Source organism: Rhipicephalus sanguineus, chromosome 8 (genome assembly GCF_013339695.2).
Source record: "Rhipicephalus sanguineus isolate Rsan-2018 chromosome 8, BIME_Rsan_1.4, whole genome shotgun sequence".
In the NCBI taxonomy this organism is placed as follows: Eukaryota; Metazoa; Arthropoda; class Arachnida; order Ixodida; family Ixodidae; genus Rhipicephalus; species Rhipicephalus sanguineus.
Window position 1 is genome coordinate 48,429,799 of NC_051183.1, and position 9,106 is coordinate 48,438,904.

The window sequence follows — 9,106 nt, forward strand, 5'->3', positions numbered from 1 at the left end:
TTCCAACCCCTCTTCGTGTCTGATTCTTCGCGACCTTTCTCCTCACTTTTCTTTCCTACTATCTATCTACATTTCCTTGGGTCTTTCTTTCTTTCTTTGATTCCTTTTGAGGAACCGTTCACTCCTTTCGCCGCGTTACCATCTGCTCGCTCGGCTTCTCGCGTAGCTCTCGCCGAGTCTTCATCGTTCGCGCAGCCGCGTTTGTTGCCGCCTACAAGCAACACACGCGCACACTCTCTCCCAATATCTCAAAGATCGCCTATGTCCCTGCCGTACGCTTGCACTTTCACGATCTCCGTCGCCTTGGCCTTCTTCTCTTTCACCTGCTCAGCAGGGATGCAAAGACCTGCACATTCTTTCCACGTCTGTGGCGTTGCTATGCACGCGAGACGGTGGATGGCGAGAGGTAGTGAGGGAGGGGGGGGGGGTCTATTGATTCGTTCCGAAGAATGACACACCGCTTGTGAACGGACTCGAACGCTAACGGAGCATAAGGATAAGGAAGGGATCTTGGAAAGCCGTGGGCTCTCGGCTACCATTGATTCTTCTATCACGAGGAATGAAATGTCTTCTCAGGTGAATAGCCATGAATGGTTGTATACCTTCGATCATATAACGGGGCTGTGTTTGTGTGTGAGGTTGTTTTTTAAAGTTCTGCAAAGAGTCGGTGCCGAACGCAACGACCCCAAGACCTCCATCCATCGACCTTTTAACCATGTCTACCTCTCGTCCTTACTGATGCACAGATGGAAGCCAGCGATTTCCTTCACCCCCTATTTTCCCTCTTCTTTTTCATTATATCATCGCGGTCCCTTTAAATCTCCCTTGCCTACATGCAGATTCGTCGATTTTGCCGATGTCTTGCTAGTTTGGTTTCTTTTTTATTTAAACCATCGAGTTTGCTAATTCATGGATCGTACCTCGTAGCTTTCTTTCATGCGGATGCGAGCGAGAAAACGCCAGAATGCTGTCGTCAGGTGGCGGGGCAGTCCCTTTAACACTCCTCTGCCTATACATACAGATCCATCGACAACATCTATGCATTTGGTTTCTTCATTCAGATTTTTTTTTGCTGAGCCCTTCTGCTACAGCTTGCCACTGCCTCACCCTTGAGTTTGCTGATTCATGGATCGCATGTTGTACCGCCTTTTCATAAGGCTGCGAGGAAGCAAGGTGCACAGTCCTGTCGTCAGGTGGCGGGTCGGGAAGCCCTTCCAGCGTGCAGCGTCTGTTGGCACATAACAACGGGAAACTGTAGATGTCGTACCCCTTTGGTGTGCCTGCTTCGCACCCATGTGCCTTTGCTCCGTTTTATTTTTGAGTTATACTCGCAGGTTAAAGGGGTAAACGATGCGTGAACTGAGGTTACGACCGTGTTCAGGGACGTCCGAGAGGTGCGTGTACTTGTCCTCTCGTAGGCTCATATAGGAACTTTCTTGGATGTAAGCCCATCTCGAAGAAGGGAGAGGTCAAGGTCGGGGTCATCTTGAGACGGGTCGTGTCAGTCCAGGTGCGACGAGGGCTTCCGGTCCAGGGTCCGTTTGACCGCACGGTGAATGTCCGCGGCTATACCCAGCACGCAGATGTGAGCCATTATAAAATGGCCTGCGATTAAGAGGGTAGTGAGCAGTACGGGTAAAAGCTTCGCGTCTGCGAGCAATTGCGGTTGGCGAGTAGCCAGGAGTAGAACTGTTGAGTCTATACACGCCTGGGCATGCTTTAATTGCTGCACGTGCGTCCGTTCATAGAATAATTTAGAGGATGTTTTCGCGATTCGTCCTACAAAGATGGCCAGCAAGGAGCTGAGGACAACAGCGACATTCTTTGATTATGATTCTTTCAGCGTACAAAAATAGTTCATTCCGTTGCAACGTTTTTGTTACAGATACCTTCTCTGAAAACCTTAGTGGTGTCTTTTTACTAAACGTGACCTTGTATCTGCTAACTTTGACACTTCACATGTTTTTATGTTCTTCATGTTCTTGCGCTTCATGAGGCACGGGCTGGTTTGCTGCACGTGTGTGGTAGTTTTTTATTTATGGCTACAAGCGCAATTGCAAGAAATGGTTTGCTTTCGAACGTTCACATATGGCCTCATGTTAGCATAATGTAATAATTTAAATTATTTTTAGGTCTAGCCGCCAACACATTAGTTGCCGACAGTTCAATTTTCACGCGACTCGGTCGAATCGAATGGAAAGGTTATGGAAAATGACGTGGTGTGACCGTCCACCTTATCTGTCTTTAAGTACAGTCACCATTACAGAGTGCACCGGTTCTACTAATGAGTTATTCTTCCCCAGAGACATGCGCGCAGGGCGGATAGCGGGAGGGGAGAAACGCCCACCGTGATCATTTAAGGGTACCTCCATGTCACTCCCCAGTCCTTACTAAAGTCAGACCTGTCCTGTGATTGTTTACCGCGTAGGGCTTTTTGCCACGCAGGTTTTTGACGACAATGGCGGCCGAGTACTGCTGGTGCTGCGTTTCAAGAACAGTTTGCTCCCCACGTTTATCCTCGAAAAGCCGGGGACCAAACGCAGGCCGTTGTGTGAAGCACATCATCGCTTCCACTTTCTTTTTTGCGTCCATTGCAAAGCTTGCTGTCTTTTCGTTCAAGGCATGGGGGGAGGGGGGGGGGGGCTCGTTGATGAAACTGGAAAACGCCGCGCACGCCCGCATATGTTCTTTCCAACCAATGGGCGGACTAACTGATTCAGGAGTGCTTCCTCTTTAATTTGTAAGGATAACGATGTTACACGGATCAGTCCGTTGCTAGAAGCTGCGTTCATGTTGCCTGCACGCATAAACAGCACACAAGGGGGAGATTGAGACATGAGAAACAGTGCACAGGAGGCTATTCTTGACTAAGGACCGTAAACAGTGCGGCCTGATTGTGGCATCAACGCGCACCTTATCTCCTGACTGATATACCTGGTTTCCTGCATCTTACGCTTATCTGACGTTTATATTAGATCTGCAACGCGAACAAAGATGACAAAATTTTACATTCATCTTCGTGAACATGCCTTTCAATTGAAGGGACCTAATTATGACCCATAACCTGGGTGAACTTTCCCAATACTTGAAATGTTTTGAAGCTGGTACCGGAGCCACAATGCCCATGGTTACTGCCATTTTTACAGTTAGCAACTGATGCTAACTGCAATAGCTGTTACGACTGTTACTAAGTGGTAATAATATGTTACGCACAGATGGTTCGCAACTATGACAACCTATCTTCTAAGACTCAACGTCTTCATTTTGCCCTGGTTTCCTGCTGGCTTTAATTCCTCTTTCTTCTGTATTACTTGTCTAAACCAGCTTGTTCGCAGCAATACTGTCCTACAGGGCGTCCAGACATAGCACGGTTAACAAGAAATACATGTAAAGTCCCAGAAAACTGAAGAAACCAACGGCGTATTACAGAGACTATTCTACATACTCAGACCATGCAAGAGACCATGGCCTCAACATGACACGTTCCTTACCGGTGTGGATGTTTAACATTGTGGAAAAAAACTGACTTTTTTTTTCTTCAGTTGCAGTGGCGAAAAGCTTCTCTGAACTTTCGTTTTTTATTGCCTCATGTCAAGTGTCATATGCTTGCAGATGCAGGGAGCTAATTCTCGTCTCCTCGCAGGCCAATCCTCCTTGTCATTGGGTGGCGGCGTTGGAATATTTGTTGGAATATTTGGGGCAGTGGTGTCGGCTTCACCGTTGGTTATTCTTGCGGCTGCTGTCACAGCACTATTCAGCAAAACGCCCGCTTTGTGGCTATGCGCGGCTTGTCCGTTTGAGTCTGACGGGGTCTCTTCGCACGAACACATACAAGCGCGTTCCTTCTTCTACGTGGTCGCGGGATCGAATCCCGGCCGCGGCGGCTGCATTTTCGATGGAGGCGAAAATGTTTGAGGCCCGTGTACTTAGATTTAGGTGCACGTTAAAGAACCCCAGGTGGTCGAAATTTCCGGAACCCTCCACTACGGCGTCTCTCATAATCATATCGTGGTTTTGGGACGTTAAACCCCAGATATTATTATTATTATTCTTCTACGTCACCCCAACCCTGAAACCACGGGGGGTACAGCTCTTATCTTGCTTATATACCAAAACAGGAAACATCCTTCGCTGTATCAACCAGCTGATGGCTTTCCTCCGTGATCCGCACCCTGCACATCTTTCGACAGACGATTTACGCATTTATACTTCACTCTCCCGCTGCCTGCGCATGGCAGTCGTCGTTGTCGTCTGCTTGCGACCACGCGTTGGACGGCGCATGCGCCGAAAATGTCCTTCTTTACATTTTCGGGGGGTAGGAGCCCCTCTATGGCCGTGCTTGTGCATGAGGACAATGGCCCAACGTGCCAAGCGCGAGATAGAACACCTGGATGTATCGAAGTTCTTATGCCGCGGCTGCAGCCACCTACCTCCCCCTGTGGCGCCCCCTCTCCCCGAACGAATAAACCTCCTCTCCTCTTCCAACAATGGGGGCAGCCGGCACGCGTCTAACGCGTGCGCCGCAAGTCTCTTTTGTGCTCCTTAGAACAAGCTTACGTTTGTTATTTAATACTTGCTGCAGCGTAAGCGTTAGTGCGTAGCAGGCCTCCTTCGCAGGCCTGGTGATCATAAAACTCCCCTCTCTCTCGCTTCAATTTCTACATCTTTAGCTTCTCTGGACGATGGCGTCAACAAGCTCGTCGCCAGACGTGTTTGGACATTGCGTCGTCTGGTCCGCTAGCGGACACCACTCCACTTCTTGTACCCTATGCATGTTGTATAAGGTATCGACTTTGCCGTCAAACATATAGCATTGAAAACGCTTTCGTAATGTCCAGTGTGTCTATGTCATTATTTCTTTTCATTGGAAGTGTAATGCTAGTCGTTGGCTAACCTTGTGAGCATTCGCCGTAGCCGTACTTCGAGATCGTGTCGCATATGTTTGTAAGATGAAGTGTTCTGTCGAAATTATACTTTATTATCTTTAATAAGAAGAAAATGCTGAGCATTGCTGAAGCAAAATGTTGTACAAACCGGCGTATTTCATATATCCCGCGGCGAATCGTCGACGTCAGATCTTTCGAAGTTCTGTCTTCACTTCCCTTAGCATGCAACGTAGCCCTTGCTTCATCATTCTCATCATCAACATCAGCCTTACTGTGCCCACTGCTCTTGCTTACCCGTAACCAATGACTACAGACCTGAGTGGTCTAGTTCACAATTTATGACGTCAAAGGAGATGGTGTGCGACTTTCCCGCTGTATGCCACCCGTCCTTCTATTTTATGCCTTTTTTTTCTCTTAAAAGGTTCCTACAGTTATATACAGCAGTCATGTTGCCATAACAGAATCTTAATTTCCTAATACAAGACTGATGCAATTTCAGTGCACCTTTAGGTAAAGCTACAGGAAGATTTGGAACACGAGATTACGGCTGCTAACATTTCAGTGATTCGCGTGCGGAACTCGAGCCTCCGACCTCCCGCCTCCTAAGCCGCTTCCTGCGTTCAGCTGCTTCCGGTTCCGTTAGACGGCATGGCTCTGTTATTTCGCCCATATCCGTTCACTCACTCTGGACGCTTATTGATTTTTCGACAGAGGTTACGCAGGAGCACACGCTCGCCACCACTGAAGAAAGAAAGAAAGAAAGAAAGAAAGAAAGAAAGAAAGAAAGAAAGAAAGAAAGAAAGAAAGAAAGAAAGAAAGAAAGAAAGAAAGAAAGAAAGAAAGAAAGAAAGAAAGAAAGAAAGAAAGAAAGAAAGAAAGAAAGAAAGCTCAATACCTAGCAACGAGTCCTGTATTTGTGTTCATGCGCTGAGATAATGCCCCTCCCCACAGGGCAGTTAAAATGTCATCACGGTCGTAGGCTTAGCACTCCCTGGGTAGTTAGCGCGTGCCCGACGGCAGGAGATGGTACTAGTCCGTAGTGTGAACAGAGGTTAGAGGGAAAAGGGGCGGGGAGCAACTTTCATTGCAGTAGTTGCAGCTCCCCGCTCAGTAAACTTGGCTACAGCCGTGAGTGGGCGATTATGGCTGTAACTACAAAAATAAAACAAGAAAGAAAGAAACTGTAGACGGGCTAACTTGCTAATGGCCGCTCTTTCGTGTGGTGGCAATTTTTTTTGCTCTTTCTTATGTAAGAACTCCGGAATCGCGCTCGAATTTTTCTTCGCTCTGCACTTCTTGCTTCTTAGTTTTGGTCTTCCGACGTACGTCGGTTTGTCGCCTGCATTAGTTTTTGTTTGTCTTGCTAAAGCAACAGAAGAGTTCAGTTTTCCAATACAGATTCTTTAAAAGCGAAGCTCTCTTAGTCTACCCTGTGCAGCCGCCACCGCCGTCGTTGTCATAGTAGTAGCAGCAGTAGTAGTAGTAGTAGTAGTAGTAGTAGTAGTAGTAGTAGTAGTAGTAGTAGTAGTAGTAGTAGTAGTAGTAGTATGCTAGTAGTGGTAATAGTTGGCGTCACACAGGTCACGTGACAAGAGAGGGAGTGAATGAAGATATAAATAAAACGAAATGATGACGATGATGATGATGCTCGAAATGAGACTCAGCTGTCTGAGTCTGCAAGGGAGTCTGCCCTCACTTACACTCGCGAGCTTACAGCCTCGCTGCTCGATGGTTTTCACGGCGACTAACTGGCTGCATTTTTCTCCATTTCCACGCTCCCCCTTCGCACTCTCGCAACGTGCTCGCATTCGTACAATCTTTGCGGCTACTTTTAGCTGTACTGTGCTGCCACCAACTCACTCGGCTTGACTTGTCTCGAATTCAGAAGGCTTCCACTACGTCACCTCACCTTCCCTACCCTATTTTCATCTCTTTTTATCTCGGTGAAGGCGGCCAGGTGGGAACCACGCGCCGCTAATCGATTGCCATGAGACTCTCCCCTCTCTATCCCCACAACACGTCAGGGTTTCTCAACTGGCCTATCTATCTATCCGGCTGCTACCGAATGACCTTTCTCGACTCGTGGCGTGCGCTCGGCAATCGCTCCGGCGACCTACTGGGCTTACTTGCAGCTGCTCTTCGCCACTGAAATTGAAATCGCTTTGTTCACTTTTTAAACACATTAGAAATGTGTGCGTGTATGTGTGCGTGTGTGAGTGTGAGTGTGAGTGTGCGTGTGCGTGTGTGTGTGCGTGTGCGTGTGTGTGTGTGTGTGTGTGTGTGTGTGTGTGTGTGTGTGTGTGTGTGTGTGTGTGTGTGTGTGTGTGTGTGTGTGTGTGTGTGTGTGTGTGTGTGTGTGTGTGTGTGTGTCAAGGCAGTGGTTGTGCGATGCGCAACACAAAAGCGCTGTTGGTGTTCTTGAGGAACACTCGACTTAACGAAAGTTTGTGAATGACTATTTTGTGTATATATGTGCGTTTGTGATTGTACGTACTATTTGTGTGTATATGTGGTCATACACCAGGAGTAAATGTCATCCACACCTGGAGTAGCAAGCCAGGCGACAAACCAGGCTAACCTCTCCGGGAATTTCATTAAAGATTATTATCTCTTTCTAATGAAGCCAAGGAAAGCACAACGGGGGCTACTGGGCAGCTTTTAACTTAAGTGCGGTGATTATAAAATTAAGATAAAATTAGTCAACGTGGAGAAAAACTAGCTGCCGGTGGAGAGACCCAACCCACAACATCAGTAGGCGGAAGTTCTACAAAGGCCGTGTCTTCTACATACCATGGTTGCAGAAGTCCCAATTACCAGGTGCGTTTTTTGTTCTACGGATGCAAGTATACCATTGGAATGAAGCATGCATAAATACACTACATAACTTTCAGCACAACAATGAATTTATTTCCTGGTTCTTCCTCAAAGTGCATAGTTATTTCGGAATGCTAGTTTTTTCTTACTGTTTATGTATTGTTTTCTCGCCCCCTTTTTTTCCCCCTTCCACCTCCTTCCGATCTAATACCCGTAGTGAAACACCCTTACAGCAAATAGAGACATAGATGGGCGTCTGCCAACCCCGCATAAACCCCTTCTGCTAGCTGACACTCAATAGGGCGGAATCCTTCATTTTACACCATTAGCCGCCACGGCGAACACCCCTACTGGGCCCCTCTTGGGACCCTGCGGCGAGCAGTCTGTCAGATGCCTATCGTCTTTAAGCCCCTTATCACCAAATGCCATCCCAGCACACCCTCACTCCTTCGCCCATTCGGACTGGTGGACTGCCTGCCGAGAAGACAGGCCTCCGACCTAACCCTTGACGTCCGCAAACAACCCCACCAGGATGTGGCTTTCGGATGGTGGGTCGTTCCGCACACAAAGGTTGACATCCGTGGCTGTTTTTATTAACGCGATAGCGTTAAAGAGCTAGTTTCGCAGAAATTCCGGTGGCGGTATCTGCGTCGGCGTCTTTGGTTGCGAGCGAAAGATCAGCGTTGTGTGTGAGCAAAAATTCGAGACTGATGCAAATAAATAAACAATAAAAAATTCTTCGTTCCAAGTGACAACCGAACTAGGCCTTCTGCGCGGCAAGCAGGTGTTCTACCACATAGCAACGCCGGCGCTTGAAACTGCTTCGTAAAAAATGCGTGATAAGAATTTCTGGTAGTGGGAGGAGTCTCCCTAACGCAAGTAATATTGCGTGGCATGAATCGTAAAATCGCATCAGGCGTCAAAGCATGTGAATTGCGCAACGAGTGGGGGGTTTAAAGCTGACCACCCATTACGAAGTGTGCACGGCTGCGCAGGTGCGCATGGCACCTTACGGACGCGTAGTGAGTACTTTATCAATTTGAAAAAGGAAGAATTATGGAGTAGTGGGCACTTCGCAGCTGTACTTCCAGTAGGCATTCTAGGATAGTTTGAAACACCCAATGTTAAGCCGCACAAATGTTCCTTTACTTGCGGCATGGTAGAAGGCGATGCGCACGGGGCCCGATTACGCTATCGCGTTCTCTTGAAGGCACAGCTGAAGCGCCCTCCAAGTTTCATGCTAAATTACAGGGTGAAATACATGGTTAGTAGTGTTCTTACTGCAAACAACAATATCGAACAATTTCGAACAATATCGAGCTTCAATCGAACAATTTCATCACAAGTGCAAAATCGACGAGACCGTTGCATCGGCCGTTTGCTTAGAAGTTTTGGTGTGGTATTAT